Source organism: Trichosurus vulpecula, chromosome 7 (genome assembly GCF_011100635.1).
Source record: "Trichosurus vulpecula isolate mTriVul1 chromosome 7, mTriVul1.pri, whole genome shotgun sequence".
Lineage (NCBI taxonomy): Eukaryota > Metazoa > Chordata > Mammalia > Diprotodontia > Phalangeridae > Trichosurus > Trichosurus vulpecula.
In genome coordinates, this window is record NC_050579.1 from 182,291,225 (window position 1) to 182,303,903 (window position 12,679).

General features: G+C 39.3%; 1 pseudogene; it reads right to left on the reverse strand.

The window, feature by feature from the left end:
- Positions 1-7,207: 7,207 nt before the first annotated feature.
- On the reverse strand, positions 7,208-11,034 carry LOC118857051 (annotated as a pseudogene).
- Positions 11,035-12,679: the final 1,645 nt, after the last annotated feature.

Genomic DNA, 12,679 nt, shown 5'->3' on the forward strand with positions numbered 1-12,679 from the left:
CCTTAATTTGATTTTTTTTAGATATCATCCCTTCATATTCAACTCACCCTGTACCCTCTGTCTATATATATATATATATATATGTACACACACACACATACATATATATACACCTACATATGTACATACATAGACACACACATACGTATATATATGCATACACACACACACACATATATGCATATTCCTTTCAGCTACTATGATACTGAGGTCTCATGAATCATACACATCATCTTTCCATGTAGGAATGTAAACAAAACAATTCAACTTTAGTAAGTGCCTTATGATTTCTCTTTCTTGTTTACCTTTTCATGTTTCTCTTGATTCTTGTGTTCGAAAGTCAAATTTTCTATTCAGCTCTGGTCTTTTCACTGAGAAAGCTTGAAAGTCCTCTATTTTATTGAAAGTCCATATTTTGCCTTGGAGCATGATACTCAGTTTTGCTGGGTAGGTGATTCTTGGTTTTAATCCTAGCTCCATTGACCTCCGGAATATTGTATTCCAAGCCCTTCAGTCCCTTAATGTGGAAGCTGTTAGATCCTGTATTATCCTGATTGTTTTTCCACAATACTCAAATTGTTTCTCTCTGGCTGCTTGCAATATTTTCTCCTTGATCTGGGAGCTCTGGAATTTGGCAACAATATTCCTAGGAGTTTTCTTTTTGGGATCTTTTTGAGGAGGTGATCTGTAGATTCTTTCAATTTCTATTTTACCCTCTGGCTCTAGAATATCAGGGCAGTTCTTGTTGATAATTTCTTGAAATTGATATCTAGGCTCTTTTTTTGATCATGGCTTTCAGGTAGTCCAATAATTTTTAGATTATACCTCCTGGATCTATTTTCCAGGTCAGTGGTTTTTCCAATGAGATATTTCACATTGTTTTCCACTTTTTCATTCCTTTGGTTCTGTTTTATGATATCTTGATTTCTCATAAAGTCACTAGCTTCCACTTGCTCCAATCTAATTTTTAAGGTAGTATTTTCTTCAGTAGTCTTTTGGACCTCCTTTTCTATTTGGCTAATTCTGCCTTTCAAGATATTGTTCTCCTCATTGGATTTTTGGAACTCTTTCGCCATTTGAATTAGTGTATTTTTTAGGGTGTTGTTTTCTTCAATTTTTTTTCAGTATTTTTTGGGTCTCCTTTAGCAATTCATTGACTTGTTTTTCATGGTTTTCTCGAATCCTTCTCATTTCTCTTCCCAATTTTTCCTCTACTTCTCCAACTCGTAATTCATCCTAGCTAAAGTAAACCCCAAAGGAATAATTCCACCAGCAGGACTCAAGGTTTTTTTTTCACAGCTAAAATAACATTCTCTGCTTGTAGTAGCAATTTAGATTTGAAGATCTTTCCCACCCATTAATAGGCCATGTGACCTACTCACGTCACAGGAAGCCTAAGTCACGTGTGGTGGGAGGAGCTTCCTGACAGGAAAGGGAAGTTATGTCACAGAAAATTCAGAGAGAGAGAGAGAGAGAGAGAGAGAGAGAGAGAAAGAGAGAGAGAGGTTATGGCTGCTAATGGCTGCTAAGGGCCATCATGATAGTTAGAGCTGAACAGACTGTGACTTACCTGTACTGTGAGTTTGTTTTTGGGAAGACCCCAGTAGGGTGTCAGAGAGGTTTTGGGATGGCCAGGCTCCATGTTGTGATAGCATGTTTTGGGTTCCTTGCTGTTATGATAAAGTGGGCTAACTGGCTGTGGGAGCTGAACGTTTGGTTATGGGATATGGTTCTCTGGTATCTGAATAAATGTTATACTTCTTCTACCTTCTTATGGAGAGTCTCTCATACTTTGCAATGCAGAACTACATAGGCATATTCATGATTATCGTTGATGCTGCGCTTATTGCCTTACTGATACACTGCCCCAACAGTGTGAATCTCATCCTTAGGAATAAACTGGCCATCTGTCCTGGCACTAGGATTGGCAGCAAATTGCCCCAAGGCTATCTTGAACGTGGTACTGTGATAGCAGTCCTGATAGCAAGGGCTACCAATTAGAATGCCATGGACTGCCAGGAGGGACTCCCTGTTAGGGTCCCCTGGGCTTCATTTAGATGCATAAGCAAAAGACCATGTCTGTGACTACGCTGCCAAAGGCAGCCATAGGCACTTGTCCAGTTTAACTGAGCCATAGCAGAAAGTAAGAGCCAAGGGACTCAGTCAAACCATGTGACCCCTTGGATAGGGACCCCCAGGAAAGGATTAGAGCAGAGGAAGAAGAACTACTTCTCTCACATATAAGAGAAATACAGCCAATCTCTCCTGCAAGTGAGAAAATCCCTGTGGCACCTTAAATAGAGAAGAAAATTGGCAGCAAGGCTTTGAAATTGATTCCTTAAAAGAAAAAAAGTGTGCACACCAACTTTTGACTAAATTTTTAAGTAAGAAAATAAATCTTCAAAAGAGGAAGTGAGGTTTGAAGCAAAATTTGTAATAGTGGTTGGATTCTAGAAACATTGTAATTCCAGAGTAAATTTTGAAAAATTTCAAAAATATTGTAGCTTAGAATCAATTTTACACATCACAGAAGGGAAATCCCTAGAGAAGGGAAATTCCTGAAAAATTCCAGTGGGGGTAACTTTCCCCGTGGAACAATGGGGTCTGGCAGTGTTCCAAGGGAAATCCCTTGTTAGAATTATTTATATATTGGAACTAGGGAAAACACCCAGTTCAATCAGAAATGACAAATAACAAAACAGCACACTATTAAACTGTGTGCAATTTGATCTAGGGTTGCCAGAGATCAAAAATAAGATTGGCTATCGAACAACCTCATCTATCCCAAATAAACTATTGGGAGTACTGGGCAGCCCTTTGTACCCACCACTGCCCCTTAAAGTACCCATCTCTCTATCCTGCTTTATTGACTTCTGCTCTTCCCTCTTTCTCTTCCTCTACTAGGGTAGAAGACCAAATTCTTTTAAAAAATAAGGGACAGCCTATTGAATCCTTCCTCTTCAGGTAAGATTTAGCTATACTGGATTAAGTCTACTTAATCCAAAGGAAAATCCTAGGCAGGTAACTCAAATAATATTGGTTACTACCCAAATAACTCTGGCTCCTTTTCAAAGCTTGCTAGGAAATCCCAGGGCCTACATGTTTTTATTGCCATAAAAAGGGGAAGTAGAGTTCCAGAGTGAATCAGCTGGCAGTTTAAAATTTATCTGGTGTTTTAAATCTCAAGCTGCTGCTTCACTTTTGTGCTTAGAAACCTGCCTATTATTCACTCTTTTTGACCATGAAAGAAGAGAAGCTCATTTAATCAGAGGAGAATTTGAAAGTAAGTAAGATTTAATTCAGAAGCTTTCCTACAAATTTCCATGTTATGGTTTAGAGGTTTTTGTAACTGCTAGAAATATTAGTTGGTCTTACAGGTTTGCAACTAAAAATTAGGAGCAAACTAAAGTTAATTTAAATGATTCAACAAAGGTGTCCAGAAATCTGTAAATTCAGTGAAATGCTACTCTGTGGTGTGAATGTTTTTATAAATGTTAAAATCGCTTAGTAAGTTCTGAGGTACCACTGTTTAAGAACAAAGTAAGAATAAAAACTCTGTCAAAAGTACATAGATTTCATATCACTCTTTCCCAGAGAGTGACATTTAATACAAGGAAAGTGGGAGAAATTTATTACTCTTATCTGTTACTTAAAAACTTCCTCAAGAAGCTGGCCACAGAGCATCTTAAAGGTAGATAAAATTTAATTTAGAAAAATGTTTTTGTTACTTCTTAGTTAGACAAACTAGAGAAAAGTCAAAAGAATCATATATTATAATTATTAGGTGTTGTGTAATAAAATCTAGTGGAGGAAAATTAGTCCTATAAAAACTTCTGAGATATAATTAATAAGAAACTAAATAGAGGAAAGTAAGAGAGTTGTTAAATCAGATTATGAAAGAAACAAGTCAGGTACAGTTCAAAGGGCTTAGTTCAATGGAAGGATATATTAGAAGTTTTCTCTACTTTGGTACAAATAATTTTGTTAAAGCCCTTTATAAAATTTGTAGTTTAATAAGTAGCTCTAAGTTTAATAAATATTTTCCTGTCCATATGCCCTACTCTATTTGTTTAGGGTGAAACTAAGTCAGATTGGTTAGAAAATAAAAAAAAAATTAGTTTCTCAAGTTTCTTATAAATACAAGAAAAATCAGCATTTATAAAAGGTGATAATACTACCACAAATCTTTGAAAATAAGCTAATTGATAACTATTGGCCCTCAAATTTGAAGTATGGCCCTTGAGAAAATTAAAGTTTTTAGGAAAATTAAGGTTTTGCTTTATTGAATCATTAACATTAGTGACTAATTTCAAAATTTGAGAACAAATTAAATTATGTGAACTCGTTTACAGTGAGATATGCTTTCTTACTGAGTAAATTAAAACTTAATAAGGGAATAATAAAAGTGCCTATCTCTCAGGTTTGGGGGAGGAGATCATATACTTCTAAATTGCTTAACATAGTGTGTGGCACGTGATAAGGACTATATAAACGTCAACTATTATTTCTTCAATCAAATGTAATTACTCTACACTGGGTTTTTCAGTGGGATTACTGTGTGATGCCAAATTGTTAGATTTGGAAATGTATTCAAAAGCATTGATGTTATTTGATGGGGGAAAAAGTCTGTGTTATGATCCAGAATATTGTTTATGTTGTTGTTACACTTTTAAATTTTTCTTGTATTTTTAACATCATTGAATCAGAAATCCAATTGAGTTATGAATGTGCTTAACAAAGATGTGTTTCAAACGTGAATTTTTTATTTGAATATGCTTTGCTGAAAGAATCTGTTAAGCCCCATGGGACTCATTGCTTGGGTGAGGTCACAATATCTTGCCAGCTCTGCTGAGTACATATTGTAAAATTCTGAAAATATTGTAGTTTGAGACACTAGAAGTAACTCTCAGAAGAAAAAAACCAGGAAATTACTCCTGATTATATTCACATATGACTGTGTGCATGAGGGAAATTACTAGTTTGCTTATAATAAGGAGTCAGTTTTATCTGAATTACTTGGCTGTCACTTATGAAAATTATGAAATGTAATATTAATAAATAATATGCTAAAGTTATATCTTTGAGGCAACTTAGATCTTCAATATTTTTTTCAGTATTTTTTGGGGTCTCCTTTAGCAAGTCATTGACTAGCCAGTATAAAATAACAACAGCAGGAAGTAAGATTGCAAGGGAGAACTTGGAAGTCATTTACAGACTGTCCCATAGGTAAAGAGAACATAATTGCAAATTGTCTCACAAATTAAGTAGAAAGCATACCCTAAGACTATGTGCTAAATCAAGAAAAGTCAGCTGGGTCTTACTGTAAGGGCCTGTTGGTCCTGCTAACTGCCCATGTTCTGTTAGCCTCAGATAAACTTCAGACATCCAAAGTAAGACCAGCAGAACACCAAATGTTACTGATAACTTTGAGTTGATGTGGATATGTTAATGAAGTAACCCGAAGGTGGCACAGATAAGAGTTACCCTGTCCCCCACCAAAACCCTATAAAAATGAGACCCTGAACTCCCTTCCCTAAGCACTCTTCCATCTCTTAAGGGTTTAAGCTGCTCAAGTGTTCCCAACTCCAATCCACAATTACCTGACTCTTCCCCTCCCCATTTTTTTCTTTACATTGCCTGCCTTCCTCTATTAACTTATCACCACATGCCTCTGAACCTGCAAAGTCATTCACCTTTGTACTCTCGGTGCCATTTGCCCCAGTATCTTCTGTGCCTTATTAAAGTTTGATTGAAGGATTACTCTCCATTTGCTGCCATTATTGAGTTTCTGAAAGAGTACTTGTCCCCCCAACTCTAGGGGCCCTATTACCTTATTCCATAAATTAACTAACAATTCACAAATTAATTAACTGAAATTCTTGTATCTTATCCTGATCATCATTCCACCTTTCCCTCTGTCTTATGACTCCTACCCCTGTTCTTTGTCCTCACAATGACCTTCTGTCCCTCCTATCCCTCCTGTCCCTCTACCCCTCAAGTTCTTTTACAGGCCTATCATTTTTGCACTGGTTACATGCTCCTCCCTGCATTTACTCACTCCCTCTATGAACCAGTTCAACTCTACACTACTGTCTATACTCAAGTCCTTTGCTCCCTTGTCCTACATCAATGATGCCTTATAAAGGCCCAACCTTGGATTACTCTCACCACCTGCTGCCTTTGCTCCTTTTCACACAGTCCTGAAGAGAGGTGGAGAAAAATACAAAACCAAGCTGACTGGATTCACTAGAAATTTATGTTAAGTAATCTCAACTGTGTCTTCACTGAAGCAAAGCAATCATTTTGTATGTCCCTTATCAATCCTCTATCCCACTCATCACAATAGCTTTTTCAGGTCTTTTAACATACGTCCTTAAACTTCCCATGGTACTCTCTCCTCCCACCCTTTCAGCTGAGAACCTTAGTTCGTACTTCACTGAAAACAAAATTATATCATGCTCGAAGATATCCCTTTTCTCTCCTCATTTCACATTCAAATGCCTTCCTTTACTATCTCCTCCCCAAAAGAGGTAGCCCTTTCCTTTGACAAGGCTCCTCTGCATGTATCATTTCTAACCCCTCTTCTCCAACAGCTTGCCCCTCTACCAACCCTACATCTCACTTATCTTCAACCTCTTACTAATGGATGCTTACCTGCTGCCCAATAAACATTCCTCCTTCTTAAAAAAACATTCTCTTGATCCATTCATCTCCACTAGCCATTGTTTTTTATCATCTCTAAACTCCTTTAGAAAGCCTTCTACCATTATAACTCCACCTCTTCTTCTCTCACTCTCTCCTAAACTCTCTATAGCCTGATTTTCTACCTCATCATTCAGCTGAAATTGCTCACTCCAAGATACCAATGATCTCATAGTAAATAATAAATGAAGTAATGAAATTGTTTCAATGTACTTTTATTTTAAAACAAGTGACAACACTAAGCTCAATCTCATTCTGCCATTGTACAAGCTACAAATGCTTGCTTAGCAGCTGGGGGGCAATCTTTAAAAGCACATTTGGGGGCAGCTAGGTGGCGCAGTCAGTAGAGCACCGGCCCTGGAGTCAGGAGGACCTGAGTTCAAATCCGGCCTCAGACACTTGACACATGTACTAGCTGTGTGACCTTGGGCAAGTCACTTAACCCCAACTGCCCTGCCAAAAAGCAAAAAAAAAAAAAAAAAAAAAAAGCACATTTGAAAAGTGAATAAAAATCTATATAAAACAAATATTCAAATAGTTCCCATAGGAACACAGATAAATGTGATCCCATCTCTTAGTCTTCCATATTGTTGCACTTGGGGCAACTTTATCCTTACAACATATTTAAAAACTCCAGTAGGAATTAAGTTAATGGTCCCCCAAAATGCTCTGATTCAAGCTAAACTTGAAATTAATGGCTACAAAGAGCATCAATACATTAATACTAGCTGAAGTGTAAGTTGTTGAGTGATGTCCCATTCCAGCTTCCCAAAGCACAAGACAATGTCAAAGTGTTGATATCCTGATCGTCTACTTCTGTTGGAAAACCTTGGTTCTTGATTTGTTGTATACATTGCCATGCTGTCCCAGACATCACATAATAGATAGTGTGTCTCTGGAATCAAAGAAGCAGCAGCAGCAGCATAAAATCCTGTGTTTACAAACAGCATCCAATCTTCATGTATTTCTGGTAAATCACAGTGTTCAACAATTCGATCGAGGCCATCACATGTTGGCCATCACAAATGGCCATATTGGCCATCACATAATAGATAGTGTGTCTCTGGAATCAAAGAAGAAGCAGCAACAGCAGTATAAAAGCCCATGTTTTCAAATTCTACCCCCATGTCCAAGATACATCAGGGATCAAAAACTGCTTGGACAAATGTTTCTGCATCAGTACAACCACTTCCCACATGGAAACTGACTCCAATAACATCAATATTCAGTTCCTTTGCCCACTCAAGAAATAGCCTATTAGTTTTGAGAATGGCACCAAATTTAACACTTTAGATGACAGACTGGGAGTCTTCAATGACAATCCTCAAAACCAGCTTTGCTGGTTTGGAAGCTCTGGCAACTTTTCATTAGCTCTACTTCACTATCAAAAGCCATCATTTGTACTCCATTGCTGGCAGCATACTTAATTTGTGACACTTGTTTGCATGGATTTGCATAGATTATCCTCTCTGGAGGCACCCCAAGACTATACTAATTGCATTTAGGTCTTGCTAGCTCAATCAAATCCTGCTCCAATAGCAGCAAATGTCTTCACTATAGCTCTGCTGTAATTACATTTAGCAGCATAAAAAGGAGTTACTTGAGGAAGAGCTTTGAATCATCTCAGATGTTTCTTTAGGATGTCACCAAGGTCAGCAACACAGAAGGCATCTTTATCATCAGAAGAAGAAACTTCATTAATTTTTTGGTCTAGAATGTCCTTAGCAATAAAATCTTCACCAAGGAAACTGAAGTTAAATTCATCACTGTTCATGTGGTTTCTTGGTGTTCCTTTAAAGTGAAATAAAATGGAAAACTAAGAGATGGAATTTAAAGACAAACTATTTCCAGCTTTACACCTAAGGTGGTTCTCCAGGAAGATAAAGTCCTATTAAATACAAGGCAATAATCGTGCTTTTGGTGTAGCCCTTGCACTGGAAGTTCTCTTAAAGGGCATGAGTGCCTCCCTTGGACTGTGAGTTCTTGAGAGAAGAGCCTGTTTTTTTTATTTGTTTTGGTTTTGTTTTTTGCCTTTCTTTGTAATCCCAGTAGTTAACCCAGTGCCTGGCACATAGTAGACAATAAATGCTAGTAGGGTCACTATTATAGCTAGCTTTGTGTGTATCATATCCCTTGATTAGACTATGAGCCCAATTAGAGCAAGGGCTCTCTCTTAGTTTAATCTTTGTATCTATTCCAAGGCCTAGCACAATGAGTAAGACTTTAATACAAGTTTGCTGGAGAGCCTGAGGACACCCACTGTTAGTGGACATAACTTGACTAAAGATCTAGCAAATGAGACCAAGGAGGAGAACCAACATTGTCATGACAATTTAGAGAAAGAGCATCCAGAAAAGGAGGGAGATCCACAGAGGGAGATCAATGTCATGCTTTGGAGAGGTCGAGACGGATGAAAATTGAGAAAGGCCATTAGATTTAGCCATTGAGAGATCATTGGTTACTTTAGAGACAACAGTTTTGGTTGCATGACAAGGATGGAAGCCAGACTGCAGTTAAGAAGAGGATAAGAAGAAAGGAAGTAGAGATGGCCACAAAAAGAAAAGATATATAGGATGATAGCTAATGAAGATGAACAGATTAAATGAGGGTATTTTGAGGATGAGAGAGACATGGGCATGTTTGGAGTCAGTAAGGAAGCAGCCAGTAGACAGGAAGTGACTGAATATTAATATAAGTCCGTGAGAGATAGGCAAAACATCATTTAAAGTTTTGGGGGTAAGGGTTGGAGATTATGAAAGGTTCCTTGGAAGAAATGGCTAATTAAATAAGACTGAAATGACTGGGAAGATTTTAATGCATTCCAGATATAGACCACGCAGAAGTAGAAGAGCACAGGACTTTAATGGGGGATAACATGTAGCAATTTGGCAGCAGCATTGAGGACATAAGGGAAGCAGTGGAAGAAAAGGTGGAATGGCAAGGTCAAACCAGATTGTAAAGGTCTTTGAATTATGAAGAGCAGGGACCATGGGGAAGCTTGATATGGACAACATGGAATGGAACACATGGTCTCAGTTCTGGAGCACAGAATAAAAGAAGACACAAAAGCAAATGGAAACTGAACTATAAGATAGGCAGTTGTGGAGCTTTTGTTTTATGAGGCCTATATTTCATGTAGCTTTATAACTATTATAGTTACTTGAGTTTTAAGAGAAGTAAAAACTGTGCAAAAGCACCAAACTAAAGGCCCACCCTGGGTCCTCACTGAAGTATAGTGACCCTGTGTTTTTGAAGGGCTACACAAGGGGAATACGAGCTCCTAGCTGATCCTATCAAAATGGAAAGGCTTTGAATAAGAATTGAGTAAGATCTGTGTTCATCTAAGGACCACCTTAGCTAAATGTGTTGTGAAAGCACCTGGTATACCAATGTTATATGGTATAATCAAATGTATCAGATTAAGCATCATAATTTTAAAAATTAAAATGTTGCTATATGCCAAGTATTCAAAGTTTTGTGATTTTAGAACTTGGCAGGAACCCAAGAGAATATCTAGTCCAACTCCTTCAACTTCCTTTTACACGTGATGAACGCGAAACACAGAAGTTAAGTGACACGCCCCAAGGTCACAGTGAAATATGTAGCAGTCTACATTTAAATCCAAATCATTTGACACAAAATCCAAAACTCTTTCCAGTTCCCAACATTATTTCCAGTGCTAACTCAGACATTTGCTGTGTGACCCTGGACAAGTTATTTAAGCCTCTCTGTGCCCCAGTTTTCTTAATTGTGAAAGTTAGGGAAATACTACTTGTAGTACCTGCTTCATATATAGGGCAGTAAGGCAAGGGTTTGATTATGCCTGTGGAAGTAGGTCGGATCTGAAATTACCTCTCCAGAAAATATGCAGAAGAATCGAGGTCTTCTAATTTGTAGGGCACAGAGAACAATCTGAGACTTCTTCACTGATGTCCCAAAGGCATCTTGAACTCCACATATCCAAACCAGAATTAATTATCTTTACCTCTACACCCCACCCAGCCTGCCAGATTCACAACCTTAGTGTCATCCTCTACTCCACACTCTCATTCACTTCACATATTTAATGTTATCAAATCGGTTTTTACCATACATCTCTCCTGTGTGTCTCCTGCTCTTCATTCACATATAGCCACTACCCTAGTTTAAGTCTTCATCACCTGCCCCTATTACTATAATAACTTCTTAATTGGTCTCCCTCTCCCTGTCTTATTTCTTCCCACTCAAATCCATACTCCACTCATCTGCCAAAACGATTTTCCTACAGTACAAGACTGTCATATCACCCCCTCCCCCCTACTTTATAAATTCCAGTGGCTTCCTATTGGCTCCAAGGTCAAATACAAAGTCCTTTGGGGGTGGGGGGAGCAACTAAAGCTTTTCACAACCTGGCTCCTTTCCTACCTTTCCAATCTTCCTAATCTCCTCCACACTTTAAATACTACTATACCGGCCTACTTGCTATCCTTCACATGTGTGCTTTACATCTGAAGGCCCCCCTCTCCTCGCCTTTGCCTCCTAGAATGTCCAACTTCCTTCAAGTATCAATTTAATCGCCCCTTTCTGATCATTCCTGGTTGCCTCGGCTGCTAGATCTTTCTCTTCCTTTACCCTGCAATCTAATGCTTATGTGTATTGTGTGTACCTATTTATTTACATGTGTCCTTATTAGAAAGTAAGCTCGAGGGCAGGGATTTTTTCTTACTTTTTATCCCCGGCTTTTAGCACAGTGCCTGACACCTTAATAAGCCTAACAATGAGATTTATATAGAGCTTACTACGTGTCAAGTGGTTTACAATTATTCTCACTTGATCATCAACACAACCCTGTGAGGTAGGGGCGATTATCTCCATTTTACGATGAGTGAACCAAGGCAAGCAGGTTAAATAATTTGTCTATGGTCACAGAGTTAGTGTCTGAGGTTAAATCTGAAGTCTGGTTTTCTTCGCTACAGGGCAGCTAGGTAGTGCAGTGGATAGAGCACCAGGTCTGCAGTCCGGACCTTAGTTCAAATCTGTATCTTCTAGCTGTGTGACGCCGAGCAAGTCATTTAACTGTTTGCCTCGGTTTCACCATCGGCAAAAGGAGCAGAAGGAAACCGCAAGCTACTCCGGTACCTCTGCCAAAAAAACCCCAAATGGGGTCACGAAGAGTAGGAAACAACTGAACAACTTCTTGGCTCCAGGTACTTCGCCATGCAGCCGACAGCTGAGGGACCGCCTGGTTTCTCTTGGGACAGAATCACTCCAAACTATTAAAAACCTGAGGAAGTATTCTTGCTGGCAGTGAAGGAGCCTGAAGCCCCCACTCCACTATTCCCAATGGCACAAAAGCACTGGACAGCCTTACTTTGCATCAGATGGTGTTAGCCACAGGGCAGATGGTCAATAAATATAGCCAGTGGGTTTACTACTTCAGTCACAGGTCATTAAGTGGAGGAAACACATTCTGTGCTCACAGGAGCCGCAGCTCGAATTACGGTGGAAGGTCAGGGCGGGACATGCGTGTTTATGGAGATGAATCCAGCAATCCGCACGCAGTCGGGGGAAACATCCCTTTCTGCCAGACCTGGGCTTCCTTCCCTCCGCTGCCGCCCCCTACCCACACGGGGTGCTGCTCAAGGGGCGGGGTTAGGAAGTTTCTTCCCAAATTAGGGAGCGAAACAGAGAGGTGGTCAGCTCAACCCAGGAGGGTCAAGGTTCCGCTACCCAAGACTTTCCCGCTGTGCCCAAGAAAACAAACCACAGTCGTTCCCCAGCGGAACTGCCTGCCAAGAGCAACGCATACGTTCGCGCTTTTTATTCTGGTCGGCAGCCCAGCTCTCGCGGGATCTCCCATCTAGAGACGTTGGTCTGCAGCCCAACACTACCGACGCGCATTCGGAAAGCCCAGGCTAGAGCTGACCCGCTCCCTCTCAACCTTTCTCTTCTTTTATTGTTCCCAGGATACAACGCGCCGGCACCACAGGGCTAAGTC